General features: G+C 40.8%; 1 protein-coding gene across 1 annotated transcript in view; it reads right to left on the bottom strand.

The window, feature by feature from the left end:
- Positions 1 to 16,262, bottom strand: part of arhgap35a (Rho GTPase activating protein 35a) — a 60,769-nt gene that overhangs the window by 23,274 nt on the left and 21,233 nt on the right. The window lies entirely within an intron of this gene.

Here is a 16,262-nt window from a genome sequence, read left to right as displayed (position 1 = left end):
TTAGAATAAAGTTCAGTGTGGTTTTGATTATTGCAGCAAACAGACATTAATGTGCACAAAGACACCACCGCACACTTGTGGAAACAGGCTCTGTAAGCTCCCTGAAACCCGAATGAAAGACACACACACACAAGAAGATGAAAGTAGATAAGCGTTCCAGAGCTAAAGTTACTAATTGGCCAACCAGGGAAAGCCATCTGCATTTTAAAAGGCTGTATTGCCTGTTGGCTGACTTGTCTTCATCAAAAACACATTTTTCTTTGTTTCTTGTCCAACAGATCAGAGTTGACTAATGTACCATCATCAGCATCACAACACGACATATTAACTTGACAAAATAAATTGGTGCGGTGAAGCAAGAGAAAGGTTCAATCACCTAAGAGTATATACGTATAGGGGCTTAGTCAAGGGGCCGATCTGAATATAATGTACTCTATTGGTAGATCAGATCTTACAATAAAGCGGCAAGAAAGGGAGGATTAGGGATGGGGGATGCTCTTAATGAATGGCTTTTTTTGACAGCACTATTTGTGAGAAATAAAAATCTTCCTAAGCTGTAGGACAGGCTGCACAATCAGGTTGGAGCATGAGTCCAGCTCTTTTATGTCAAATCTAAGACATTATTGTAGTTAAACAGACATTAAAACCACCATTTATCATGAACAGCTCTTCTGACAGCGAGCACAAAAGCAGACAAAGCAGTCGTTGCTGTGGAATTGAGTTAGTCAAACAATTGAGAACTGTGGATTTGCAAAGATGAACTTCAAAGACCAACACAGCAACACCAGAGGGGAAGACAATGAAAAAGAAATGGTAGGAGGAGTAAGAAACACAACAGTAGAACTTGCTGGATATAAAAAAAAAAAAACAAAACAAAACAAAAAAAAAAAACCTCACACCTGCTATGTGTTGAATGCTTCACGTTCCGCATACTTTCTTTCTGAGTTAAAAAGCTGCAAATCAAAGCCAAAAGCTGGCAGTTCTAGCAAAGCATTGATATCATAGATTTCATCGATGCAATTTACAATCAGACTGTGAATTACCATTACAGAAGCAGGACACACACACATACACCATCAAAATGCTTGAGAATGTGTAACAATCTAGGCAGAAAAAGGAATCAACATCAAAAAGATTGTCCCATGTTTTGATATTTGTAGAGGAAAAATGCATGAAAAATGCATCAATGCGTCCAGAGGTAGCCCAGATCCTGTGCCTCACCCACAACGAGACTGAATGGATGATAGATTAATGTATGTGAGCTGGGAATGATTATCATTTTATGAACTTCTCTTTCCGGGAACTCTTGTATGATCAGTGCATACCTGAGTGTATTTGTTTGTCTACTTGCATGTGCACGTTTTTACACATTTCATAGTGTGCATCCACATCTGTGTCAAGTCTGTGATCACTGAACATATCCAGTTAGAAAATAAAGCACTACAGCCTTAGCTAAATGAGATCTGCAGAGGAGCTTTTATAGAGCTGGCATCAGTGGTTTTAAAATGCACCCATGTCCTGACCTAATCATGTTAACATTACAAAGCAGACAATCTCACCCACAAAAGACATGACCTTTAGCCACTGCGTATGGTACACACTTTTAACAGAACATGCGTTCAGCCTATTAATAATCATTTTTAGTGTACTGTGTCAGTATGCTATGTCTAAATGATTACTTCGTGTGCTATCCACTGACGAGCTTTAACACGGGGAAATGATATGTTTTGTATACTGTCATTTGAATCTGGTGATATGACAGTTTATCTGAGCATCTGTTATTTACTATTCTATATCATGTCATCTTTTTGACATCAACCGCCAAGCATTTCTTGTGTGTTCTTTGTGAAAACAATGCTGTGAGCTGTGTCTGTGTTGTCCAAGCTGCTGTGGCGTACTTAAAAGAAACATCTACTGGGCTGATAAATATTTATATAAGGCAACAACATTACTAAAAATGTCCCATATGATTTTACACATATAAGATGTCCACATAAACAGACTATCCAAATTTAGTTCTATGTAATTACTATCCGATTGATGATGTTATGTGTAAATTAGGTCATACAGGTGACCAGCGATGAGTGTCTGGATTAAACACAGACAAGCACTCCAACATTTGGCCAGGCTCAACAGCCTCACAGATGCATAGCTAACATCTGCTTTTCTGACCTTACCAATATTTGTCTGTTCTGTTTGCACACTGTGACAGTGAACCTACAAGTTAATATACATTTTGTGGCAGTCTGCCAACATACCCACTGCACAGATCAAATTCGATGTGTGACGAAGAACTCAAAAGGAAACAAAAAGAGACCAAACGTCAATTTCTTCTCCTTTTTTTCCCCCCTAGTCTGTCCGAGCGGCATTGTCAACGCATGATCCAAACAGGCAGTTTATAAAACAGAATTCAATCATAAGAAATGGGAGGACTTAATGGTTTAGAACACAGCAGCACCAAATAATGGAGGGGAATAAAATGCCTCACTGGCTGAAGCACCCAAGCCAAACTGACAGAAGTACAGAATATATACTGTATATGACACCACAATAGCACAATTCCTCTTCTTTCAATAGCTTGGCCACTGGAAGTCTACATGAAGCATTTCATACACAATAGATCTAGTCATTTGGGGAATTGTTTCCTCTCTAAGATAAAGACAACATGGTCTGTGCTCAACTTGTCTCAGTGCAGCAGTCCTGCTCCAGAGTAGTCAGGCAAGTCGTCTCCCAGTTCACCCTGAGGCCCGGTGTCTGGTACGCATGTGCAGTCACATACCAGTGTCTTTAGGCCCTGGGATGTCTATAGCTGCAGCAGAGATAGGATAGGGCTTTGCATCTGCATCAACGTCGACCCAACGGCATGATGGTAAGCACAAAAGGACAGGGAGAGGCAACAGTGGGTGGGAAGTTAGGGCACACAAAGTGGATGGGGGTATAGAGAAGAATGGATACTGAGGAAAGAGAGGGAGGTCAGTGGCCTGGGTCATGCAAGTTGCACATTGGAATTCCCTGAGGGACGCCAGGCAGGGCTCAGAGAGGCCTGGATAAGTTAAGGGTCTGGGGTCTGACCCGTCACATCACTCAGCCCCTGTTTAACTGCAAAAAGCATTTACCACCACAGACTACCCAAAAGCGACATCTCCTTTTCACTTCACTGTTGATTTCCCCCCCTCTTTTCTCTCACAAGCAGCAGTCTGTTGGTTTAAAACTGTTAAAAAACAGTATAGTCTTAACTGTAAAAGCCCTTTCTAGGTCACTGCCTGTCTCAAGGACAAGAGAACCCATGGAAGATAGGATGCATCTGCAGGGTGTTTGAGTGCAGCCTGAAGCTAATGCTTGGGCGGCAGGGCGTGAAGTTCATCATTACACGTGTTACAAAGGGCAGCAGGGGAGAGGCTGTTTTCACTGCCTGAAAGGAGACAACATGTAGCCTTCGTGGGGTAGCTGCATTCCAGAGTTACAAGAGTTAGTTAGGGAGCGCTGCCCAGACGTTTAGAATACTTGTCTGTCAAGCCTAGTTTGATATAAGAATAACTTTTAATGCACTTCTTTGACAGTAACTTGAATGCTTGTTCAATTATGACAGAGTATTAAGAAATCTAAGCCAAGAAAAGTGGTTGTAAGCGTTCTAATGAATATTAAGTGGAACACTTGCATGAGAATATATGAATATTGTGTGCAGACAATAAAGGGGGTTTACTGTAATGCAAATAAAAGAGCAAATATAACTGATACCAGAAGGAGAGCTTTAGAACAATTTGGTGGTTTTCTTAATTCAGTAGCAACACTATGAGGTACATGTTTTTTTACTGAAGTAGAAAAAAAAACAGTTGAACGGGGATAAAAAAAAAAAAAAAAAGAAAAAAAAAAAGAACAAAGCCAGTTTCCCCAGTAAAACTTCAGGTTGAACGGTGTTATACAGTCAGGATGGATGGGAGTGGACAGAAACAAAGGTCATGAAATAATCATGAAAGAGTGTGATGGCAGTGATGATGACAAAGAGGCAGCAGGGAAAAATCTTCCTCTCCCTTATTCTCTAAGATACAAGAGTGGCTAGCCCTCCCTTTGTTTTGGTCCTAAAAAGGCTGTCCTTCTTTTTTTTCACTACTTCTGCATGATGCAAGTCTTTAGCTGGTTGTATGCCAATGCTCCTCTCCCTTATTACCTTACAAACATTACCATCATCGTATAGATTTCCCATCCCTGTGTGTCAAGATTGTTTTTTTCCATCCATCTCCAACACCCCCTGCTCTTTTTCTTCCCCCTCTCTGGAGACCTGTAGTCCATTAGTAAGACACTAGGGTACTGGCCAAGGCATTGGGGCTGCTGGTGGGTGGGGCCAGTCCTCACACTGATACCACTTCCTGCTCAGGCTGTTCACTCCCACTGGACAGCCAGATGAACAGAATAATGGGAGATTATGAAAAATGCAACAGGATTGCTGGTGAAGCAACCAAATCAACATAATGCAAATATATTGCGCTCAACCAGCAAAGTACACACAGAGGTGTATTCTCTAACTATAATAAACATGTATCTACATGTGGGCACCTCCACAAGTACTATTTGGTGCAGAGTGTTCAGTGTATCCACTAAAACAAAAGCAATTTGTTTTCACCACAAACACGCCATGTCCATCGATCACTCACCAAATAGGACATACAAATTTCCTAAATCTTTCTGTCTACAGTGTGCATGCTTCAAGAGAAAAAAAATAAAAATTGCACTACAACCATATAGCTGCTAATACATTTCACAAGCAGCCAGGCAATTAATATACAACCAAACCTCACCAGCATATTCAGCTGTGATAAATTATTCCCACAAGGAAAATACACTCAAGTATAATCAAAAAAGAAAAAACCTCAGCAGAGCCTGAATCATTAAGCTCATTTCTCATGTGCCGAGTTCAAAGTGCAAAATCACATCTATATAACCACCAAATTAATATTTGAATAATCTGCACAGTTACACTTGCTGCAACCGAACAGCCATCACAAATCTAGAGGAGATGGTCAGTTGTGACTGGGATTGTGGACCGTCTGCGGATTAGCGATGGCTATTTGCATTTTTCCATTTGCAGATTCACCAGTGGGGCTGTTTGTGCAGTAGCATGATCCGATGACACGGTGATATAACCACATGAAACAAGAGACAGAAAAACAACAAATGCCCCCTGCGGCTGCGCCGTCGTGCTGTAAATCTGCATATTGACAAAAATGTAAAGGAACACGGAGCATAATAAAAAAAAAAAAAATCTACTACATAATTCTACTTCTTCACAGTTTTGCATAAAAAACACGGTTTTTAATTGCTGCTACAATATGCAGAAAGACTATTGTTGAGCATTATAGCTTTTAGTAAGCCACTGTCAAGTAACAGTGCATCAAGCTCTCAGCTACATGTTCAGTTTCCTTTGCCTGGGACTGCAGATTTAAAGGGTCTGCTACTGATAGACCCCCCGATGAGATTAGTAGACAGACAGATAGAGCAAGAAAGAATGCTGCATAACAGCAGAAAAAAAAAGGCAGGAGGGACAAAGACGGCGAATGAAAACTCAGAAACTGAGTCTGCAAGGTATCAGAAAGAGAGGACTGCATTCACAATCTTATCTGTAATTCAAGACTATAACATAAAAAATGAAGGAGCCAAAACTGAGGAAAGAACAAGGTTTAAGTTAGATAACATAAGGATCCTGGAAGAATGGGCAGCTTATTTGGAGAGCAGAATGAAAAAGTGAGAAGGGCAAAGATGTAGCTTGTCACTGTGGTTTAACCTCTTCAGCTGCACAAGGAGGCCTTACTGATAGCAAAGCTAAATATAATGTGCTGGAAACGCGGACAATGACAGATATGAATTCAAACTACTACCGCATAAATCCACTCCCGGTGACACAAACGCACACATACTGAGATAAACAAGAACTCACAGGTTGGTACTTTCTTCTGATAAGGTCAACTCTTTTTAAGCTGACAGCAAACCAAGTGAGAGGTCACATTGTTTCTGCAGCTACAATATATGATACCAGCTCTCTGTTTGTGAATTAAAGGACTAGTTACATGAAGTCATCAACATCAAACTGCTCTTAATAATTATAAGGATTTGCTGTTTTTCTTCAGTACAAAAAAAAAAAAGAGGTTTTGACTTTGCATGACTATTGACTATTCACATTCACACTAGATTTGGGCAACTTTTTTTTGTAATCACTCATCATTGTGTGTCATTTCATGGACAAATAGTTTGACTTGAAACTTTACATTTAAAGCAAATGACAGATTTGTCAAAGAGTAAGAATGTAAAAGGAAAACGGTTACTAGCTACGGACAACAGAACAACAGAAAACAACTGAACAGAATGGGATTTTAAGGGCAAACAAAGAAAGCTGTGCACATCCAACACGCACTGTGATACATGGAAACATTTGCTCCAGAAATTCCCTGTTCAACAGGCTCTGAAACATAAACAACAACAACTGTTGCTTTGCATGCATGGTAAGAGAGACAGACGAGCCTGTGTTCTCCTCTGACACAAAAGCTCATCTGTGGACCTTCTCTCTCGTTGCTTCTTAATTCCTTCTGCCAGGCATGAACTGGCTTACTCCTTATTTCTTTCAATGCCACTGGCCTTTGTGTAATTCAACCCCCTAGTTCCCTCTCTGTGTCTTAGCATGTCTCTGCTGAGCTCCATCCCGCTCCTCCTGCTGCCGCTGCATTAGTCCCTAACCTTGCAGCCTGGGCGCTGTCAGACTAGCCGACTGTCTGCTGGTGATATTAGCATACATCTGATCTCTGCGCCCATGCTAGAAGGCTTGCTCGACATCAGCACAACTGTATACAGACATTCAGACATCCAGTACAGCTGTCCTGTCATCCCAGCTAAACTTGATGCAACAGCACAAACAAACAGCTAGAACACAGGCAGATACATGCAAATATGTCAAATACACTCAACAGGAGAGAGCATTAAAGGTAGACAAGGGGCAAGCTTGTACACTCAAACTCTCATGCATATGTAGTTAAATATGATTGAATTCCTGCTAAGGGAGTTTGACAGGTGGGTCTCTAAACTCAACTTGTAATCTTCCACTTGAATGAGCCTGTCATTCTAATTGCTAGTGTAATTGGTTTGACAGCAACGGAGTGTGTATGTGGCTCATTTCAGCAGGACGCCCTCCATCATTCAATACGATGAGTTGGCTGAATCATGGATCTGTAATATCATTGTGGGTTTTTTTTTTTAAATATACACGGTTATGACTTGTAGCATTGGCATAATGTGAGAACTGCTTTCACTGCGTCCTCTGAAATAATATCAGACGGCATTATAGATTTTCCCAATAAGAGAAAGCACTTAAACTATAAAACAAGTTGTGTTCTCATGCTGCTGAGAGAAGTATAGCTGAACAGTTGCTGAACACAACTTCCTCCCCTTCATTTCCTGAATAACTCGTACTCTGACCTTTGGGAGGAAAGTCCTCATGTAGTAAAAGAATATCTGATGAAACAAATGGTACACATTTCATAGATTTTCAATAACTCGACTCAGTGACTCACACATGTTGAAAACCAAACATTTCACTCAAGCGCAGTGAAGGCATCCACGTAAAACGCAATCATTTGTGAGCAGCAGATCAACTGCTGGCATAACGTTCAATTTAACTGTCATCATTAAACAGTTTCCAGTGGAGCCTAATGCATATCTATAGTGAATGACTAGTAAATGTGTTAGGAGTGTTTTCCCAGATGGGGAACAGGAGAGGAAAGCTGTGCAAACTCAGAGTGGTGCCGCTCCCACCAGGTTTAATTTCCATCACTTTATTTGGTGTTTGCGAAGATTGTGACAGCCAGATTAAACTCTTGATTGGAACGGTTACTTAATTGCAGCAACACGTTTTGCAGAGTAAGGCACTGTTTCTTCTTGCTATGGAATTGTGCAGCATATAGGCTGTGCAAACCTACCTGCTTCCTGCAAGAAGAAACAAGGGGGAGAATGGACAAAGTAAAATGGCTGTTGCTAAGAGAATACACTTTAAAAACCAGCTGCCGAATAATGTGATGGTACTCAAGAGGTAGAGCAGCTCTCTATTTGACATTTTAACTACACCCCAAATAAATACAAGTAGAATTAAACACCATTAGCCTGTATGCACGGCACACAGCAAGTTTAATAAACTTAAAACTTAAACTTATCATCCCAGATACATTACAGCAAATGTTAAAGCAACACAATAATGTTCATTCCAAGCAGCACTAAGAGTATCAGGATAATGCTGCTAAACTCTTTCCATCTGGACTTCTAACCTGCAGGCTTTGTATATAATTATGTGCTATGATCCCTACAAGGAGATCCTACAACAACCAGAGATCATCCAAACCGTTACTAGGTGACAGATGGCGTTCACACACACAAAACAGGCACCTAACACCTACACCATATGCTCCAACATAGAGACGGCACGTTCGCTTCTTGCAATATACACATGCCCCCTTACTCTTCTGCTCTCTGCTTAAATGGTAGAAGTTTAAATAAACTGTTTTTTCCTCCTCTCTGCCATGAGAAATGTTCAAGCACTGCTGCATCGTGAGACCAATTAAAACTGAAAACGACAGAAACACAGACAAAATGGGCTGAGAGGGAAGAGGAAGATGATATCAAGCGATTTCTGCAGAATACTGTATGGCTCAGAAACAAAGTGTTTGCTGTAAAGACTGCGTACATGCCAGCAGTGACGGTACGATCACTGCGAGACACTGCCACACAGTATGTGGTCTGTTCTTGTCATGTTCCCATGCATGGAGTTGAGGTGCAAATGGGTTGGCCTGGATAGTGTGATCCGTATAGCATCATCACAACTTGCAGGCAACAAAATAAGAAACTAGTCAATAGGTGTCACCTCCAGTCACATCTCCAGTCAATTCACTCAGTCCGTGGCTGCTCTGTGAAAGGCTAATGAAGCAGCCAGCAGTAATAAAAAGCTATGCCTGGACAATGCACTGCAAGCTGCTTTTGACAGGCTCTCCATAATTAAAGGTACAACTCTGACTCAAACAATTGCTGTAGACAATACTGGCGTTGTATGTGTAATTATTTTTTTCTATTGAATTGGAACCTCTCTGTACGTAGAAACTGATTGACTGAGCTATTGATGCGGAGAAACAGCTCATTGTAAAAAAAATAATAATAAATTTGAAAACTACAAACGATTTGTGAAAGCTTGCATTGACTGCAGAGCTAAATTGTGCTTTTCATTTTGAGTGTTTCAAAAAAAAAAAAAATAAATAAATACTTTTCAGCAGTAAATGCAACCTCTCAAGAACTTGTCACACTATGGAGAGGAGAGACAAAATGAGCCAACGAAAGAAACAGAACGTTTGCCCAAAGTGGATGTACTGTAAGGGGGTTAGGAGCGTGTAAAATCATAAATGAGGCAACACAATACTAAGGTACAGCAAGAAGAGTTTCCAGAAAGAATGAGAAAAGAACGGGAGAATGAGGGTTAGTCTTGTGGGTGGATGGAGGAAGTTAACACAAGGAGATTCTGGTAAGTGCTTAGCGCCTGTGGTTTGCTAATGGTACACAGAAAAGACAACTCTACAGTCGCTCATCTGTACTTCTTTGCAGTTCCTGCAACAAGACTCAACCCTGAAGACATAAGCCGTGCTGAAAAGCAGAGGCGACCACTTTCCCCATACTTCAGTGACCCAGCACCTACCCCAAAGCTGTCTCGGCTGCCATTTCATTTTCTGTCCCGGTTATTTTCTCCTTTAAATTGTTCTCATCATTTTTTGCTCCGTCTGACATTGAGTCATCCATCAATAGTCCTTGCTATCTAAAAGCACAGTTGCACTACGCCGCATGCCCTAGGAACTGGACAACCTTACTAAGGGAGACAATTGCTCGAAATACTCGCACGCCTTAAATCGCCCAGCGAGGCAGCCAAAGGAAAGGTACACAGCGGGCTGAGAGAAAGTATGACAAGGGAAAAAAAGAAGAGCCCCAGAATGAAGTGGAGGTCCACTGCCAAAGATGGGTGAGTCACTGAGGACAGAAAAAAAAGAAAGAAAAGAAAGCTAATTACGCAATTGAAAACACCTGAACCTGCCACAGTGTCAATTAAATATAATCACTTTTTATAGGTTGTTATAGCAACCAACTGTTGGCTCAGAGGCAAATGGTTGCTGAGCTTTTTTGTTTCTTTCTTGCAAACATCCTCTATCCATCTTCGTCCATCGCTCTCGTTTCAAAGAGCTTCACTCTCCGCTTCTGCCCTCCCGCCAGCTCCACCAGAGTGCAATTCATGCATTAGCAACAGGAAGCCAGACAAATAAACCATATAAATGCTTTTACAAAGACAACTAAAATGCCCTTCATTTTGTCTCACCTGTGAAAGAAAATTAACCAGATGTAGTTGCGGCTATGAATTGATGGCAGTTTTGAGGACCAACTACAGTACAAATATAGTATAATCATAAATACTACTGTAAGAATTTTAAATATGCACTACGCCTCTGGCACTAAAAAAGTAAATGCGTCACTTCTTAGAACTCTTTTAGCAGTATTTGTATGCACACACGTGGGAGTGCCACCTCTGAGCTCCATCTGCAGTCTGAGTGGGGGAAGCTGACAGGCTCTGGGGCAGCTAGTCCAGAGGTTATGGCGTTTGTGCTCGGTCATCCATTTTAAATCAGTCAACAGACAGATACGAGTCGCCATTACAGCTGAAGACTTTGTTACTATGTCTGCCTTGAGCTGCAGCAGTATTAAAGCCCAAGGACAAGTTCTGCGTAGCGACGCTCACTTTTAGTTGTGTCCACTGCCATGATGGTTCCATCTGCATCACAGTCAGTGATTGAGGTCAGAGTAGAGGTCAGCTTTTTGTGCAAATACAAAAACATAAAAGGTGGTTTTAAAAACTCTCAAACAAGTGCAGCAATTCTCAGATAACACCATTCATGGATTTATGCTCTAACATTTGAGTATTATCAGTGGATTACGATGGCTGTATTTTTTCTTTGGTCACTGCACAGAAAATGTTTTTTTCTGGTGAGACCTATATGGCATCTGGGCCTTTTCTCCCTTTTTGCATTCAGACCACAATCAGGAAGTAACATAAAACAGAATCATTGTTCATACGCAAGTCAAAATCCTGTTGTCTTTTTCTCTGTTGCATTTAAATTCACTGACATCTAGATGTCGACCAATTACTGTAAACTTCATCAACTTCGGCCCTTTAAGGTGGAAGAGCTGAGATAGACCTTAAAAACAAAGAAAAGCTGCAATCTTCCTCAGTTTCCTGAGCAGACCTCTTCTGATTCTCTAAACCAAAAGTAGCTCATGCATTTGTTGCACCTGATCTAATGACTGAACAGAAATTTGTTCACACTGGGAGATGTTGGGATTTCACAACAAAATGGCTAAAAATGTGTAAAACTAGAACGTTTTCCTCAGGTTAAGTCTCAATTAGTCATAATGCAAATTTTCAATGTCTCCATACCCGGGATAACATCCACTTTCCGCGTCCTGCTAGTGTTTATTTAGCCAACAACACTTTGGGCCACATGCCTACACAAAAGAGATCACTTGTTGAAGACAATGCACAATGTTTTCAACTGGCAATTCTTCTTTCCTTTCAATTCCTAACCTCTTTACTGTGCTCTCACCCGTGAGTGGTTAAGGTTAGAGGCTGAAAGTGCATAATTAGGTAAAATGTAACAAAATACCCCGTTAGACGGTTATATAAATCTGCGTGGTAATGGTTTGCACATTTTTCACGGGTCATCATTCCTGTCATGTCACATGAAAGCTTCTGCAGCGAAAACAGCCAAGAGATATGTCGCCAACTCACAATTCACTGCCAAGGATAATGAGACTACTACATTGTAGACATGTGGATACATGTCTTTTTTATATATTTTCTGGTGAGACTAGGCTGGTTTGTCTAGCTAAGTGATGTCACAACAAAGGTTTTGAACAAGAAAAGCAAGTGTTACTGCTGTACTACAATACTGCAGCACATCCAGTAAATGCAGAGTATCTTGTTAACTGTTTATTGGCATTCATAATTGATTTATGCTTGCCCCTCCCATAATCCTTTGTCTGTGTTGAGAGTAGCAGCTAGAAGTCACCAGTGGTCACAGCAGTAATCTAAAATAGATGTTTGGATCTGTTGAAACAGGCGTTCCAGCAGATTACAGCCTGAAACACCACAGACGAGAAGGGAAGCATGAAGCTACATGCTATTATGCATGATAAATATAATGGCTAACTACAGACACAGCCAGAAATAATCAATCATGACCTTGCCTGGCAATCTCCTCCCATTTTTAAAAAGTTACATGGCATTATATTATTCATCCTCGATTCAGACTAGTTACTGTGCAGAGAATGTTGTTCACTTTCCAGGCCTAAAGGAAGAAAACATTTCTGGGGGTTGAGAATTAGACCAATCTCTTCTGAAACAGGAAAAGAAGCAGGTTGGATTTTACAGCAGTTGTACTGGCTGTAATCCAAGTGTTAACCCCCCACCTCCCACTTCATGAACACACACACACACACACACACACACACACACACACACACACACCATTAAATTCCTGCACTTAGCAATGATGCCAAGACTCCCTTTCACTATCCCCTCCTCTCTCCACCCATCCTGTCTTTCCCTTCTGATTGGCACTACTGCTCTGCACTACCTCATATCCCAGGGTTCTCGTATGAACCCTGCAGCCAATCACGTTAGCCGATATGCTTCCAAAATTCTCTTTGGATCCCTGCCAAGGATGAAAAGTCTGCAGCCCCTCATGTTTTGTGTTATTCTGAAATCCCTTCTCTTCTGAGAAATACAATGGTTAAAACTCAACGTTAACTTTTTGGGTGCACTATTTCAACAATGAATTAAAGGTTTATAACACACCAAGAGTGGAAGGTATAAAATATTTTGTAAATCATTAAAATAACTCGTAAGAAAGGGTACAGCTAATGATTAGCTTCATTAATGATGGATCTTCCATTCATCGTCTTCCACTGGTAATACGGTAAAATAAAAAGGAAATTTACCGTTGGAGAAGTGGCTGAGAGCATGTTATGCTTCACAATTTTTTATTCCAAAACTAATCCCACAGTGAAAATTGTAATGACCAAGCAAGACTTCTATGGCTTGTAAAAATGGACCCAAAGTATAGACGCCCGTTTCTAAGATTCCCCATTCACAGCACTGGCCTTGTATTACACAAGACAGTGCTTCAAATCCAAATCTCTTTTCATTCCCGACGTCATCTTTGATAGCACTCATCTCACAAAGGCACAAATGTGCACACCTGCCAAGGTGATGCATGTTTAAGCTTCTGTAATCCTGGATGTGCGAGGGCACCCCTCCTCTCTGAGAAATGAGGGAGCAAAAAACACACACTCTCTCCATCTGTCCCCCACTCAACTAAAGATTCAAATATATTGATGAGCACAGGCTAAGGTCATTAATGTGATTGTCGTGAAAGCTAAGGAGGGATTATTTTGCCACAGTCCACTCAACAGACACCAGGGGACTTGAGGTTCTCCCTCATATCTTTATCTCTCCCTTTCTCTTACTGTCTCTCCAGTTCACTTTGCTTCTTGTTCTCATCTCCATGGGGATTTGAGCAGAGAAAGAGGAGGGGAAGGAACGGATAAGGTGTGAGCTAGTTGATATGTTTTGTTTTTTTCATTTTCTTTCAATTCATGGGATTAAAAAAAATATGTGTGAGCAGTGTGTGCAAAACCTTGATAGACACAGTGACCAAGTGACCCTCTGGGCTCATTCGTAAAGTCAGCCAACATTGCAGAGGGACACAACCAAACATCCAAAAAGTGATAAAATCTACTGGGAGAGGGGAAGAAAAATGGGCCAGAAAGAAAGGAATAAACTAATTAAGCCTGATAAAGCCTCGTTTCTATTGCACTCTGGAGACCATGGTAGAAGAAAGGGGAGTGAAGAAGAGGAAGCTTCAGAGGGCCGAGTCAAACACTGAATACTCTGACTATAGCCACTACACAACTTTATCACAGAAAAAGCCTCATCTAAGATTAGTCTTTAAAGCATCCTCACAAAAAATACACAACAGGGATTTCTGTAAGTACTACCATTTCTAATATCCAATAACCTTTAGATTCCTTCTGTGGCTGTGGCACTCCTGGCCCCAACCCCACGATCCACTCTGATATTCAGCTTTTGAAGTGAGGCTCTTGTCTCAGAAAACGCTAAAAACTAAATCAGAATCCTGGCACAATCAGTGGAGTACGATAATGAATGAACTAAATTAAATAAGAAGAATTGAAAGACAAAAATGATGCTGTAAGGAAGAGCTCAACCAATTTAAACACAATTTGACACTGTTCAGATGGGTAAATATTGCCTTGTGTAAATCAATTCTACTGTTCCTTCTCTGCTGCTTATTAAACTCTATCCCTTCATCTGCCCATTAACTGGGCTGTCAGGCTGACTGTTTGCTGGGCTGCTCAACGAAATGACATATTTACCTCCAGTCAGATTCCCATTTAGATCCTTGAAAGAGCAGAGGGAGGCAAGAGTGTGTACGTGTGTGAAACAATAGCAGGCTTGCTGTAATTTTTGTTACCATCACCTGTACCGCTAAAGGCTTTTCACAATAAATAACAAAATGATACAGTTTAGCAGGAGTCTTCTGTGCCACAATATTGTCACTGGAAATAAAACGAGATAATAAATTAACCTGTGGCTTAAAAATAAGCAAAATGAAAAGTGTTTTCTGTTCAGAACAGAAAACTCTGTCATATCACTCAAGGAATAGATGAGACTGTTCGCCGCATCTCAATCACAGCAGAAACAGACCAGAGCAATAGCAATTAAATGTAAAAAAGTCAACCTCTAAGGAATTAATCTAAAGTGATAAGGAGTTGCTCTGAAGTGGATGGGACAGTAAGCCAACAGCTGTACCAACCACTCGAGCCACAGAGTGAGGCCTCACAGATGGTAAACCCAACTATTAATGCAAAGTCACTTTATATACTCCCAGACTTTCAGAGAAATCTGTGCTAATCATGTAGTCAGTGGATACACATTACATCAATTTATTTTCAAAAATTAGTGAGGTGACACTGACGTTTTCCACAAAATCCTAAGGTTTTAGAAGGCTTTTTGAAACAAAACCGCAAATTTGGTTAAAGAAAAAAAGGAAGATGGTTCTGCCCAGTTATTTGGTCCGGGGCTGTGTACGACTGTGGCAGTTTCATAAAGTCAGCCATCCTAAAGCTCACGTCTAAACTACCACAAAATTAGATAAATCTATGCTCGATCAGCTGGGCACAGATCATGACCAATCAGACTGAAAACTGTTTGATATCGGTCACTGGTGATCGATATGTGCCTCCCTTTTCCAAACTGTAGACATCCATTTAAATTACAGCTGCAGTTTTCAGAATAAACAGCTTTAAATCTGGATAATAATAATAATAATAAAAAAAAAAAGCTTTTGTTGAAGTTAGAACAAAATGATTAACAATTTGCTTTCTTTACAATGTATAAAACCGACTTGACTTTGAGGGAAATGTATGTAAACTCTGGTAATAAATAATGCACAGGTCTTATCGTTAACCTTTTTACCCAAGAACACCCTGCTTCTGCAACTACTGAAAACATGAACGCAACACAACAATCTGACTCATCTGCCGGACTGAAAAGGGAATAAATCGGCTCAAACTCTTCATGAACGAGTGTATGATTTGGCATGTAGAGTGCTCACACTCTCCTCATCTTCAACAAGATATCCCAGTGGGACAGATATGCCTGGACAGACCAGCTGGAATAAAGGACCTCTACACTGAGTTATGGGTTTTCTGTTATCAAACACTATCTGTAAACCTTACAGCTAGTCTACTGGAAAGCAAATGTATGCACACACCTCACTGTATCATGAAAGTGTCTGCAGGCAAATGATTCAGCTTCTGCTCTGACAGCATTTTCTCTGAGCTCACTACTCACACACACTAAAACATCTACATACTGCCACAAGAGACACCTTCTCTTACAGGCTGCGAGCCAAACACACACACACACACTCACACACACACACACACTCACATAATTACCCATGCAGATGATGACAGCCCGGCTATTTCATCTGATGTAGGAGATGTGCATGTGCAGTCAGAAGAACACAGAGGTGCATGTCAACACTTTCTACACATGGCTTAAAAATGTCACTCGAATGCCAGTGTATTAACACCTTGTTCTCACACACAAATTGCAG

Source organism: Odontesthes bonariensis, chromosome 9, assembly GCF_027942865.1.
Source record: "Odontesthes bonariensis isolate fOdoBon6 chromosome 9, fOdoBon6.hap1, whole genome shotgun sequence".
NCBI lineage: Eukaryota > Metazoa > Chordata > Actinopteri > Atheriniformes > Atherinopsidae > Odontesthes > Odontesthes bonariensis.
The sequence above is the reverse complement of the archived record's forward strand: the minus strand, read 5'-3'. Positions and strand labels throughout refer to the sequence as shown.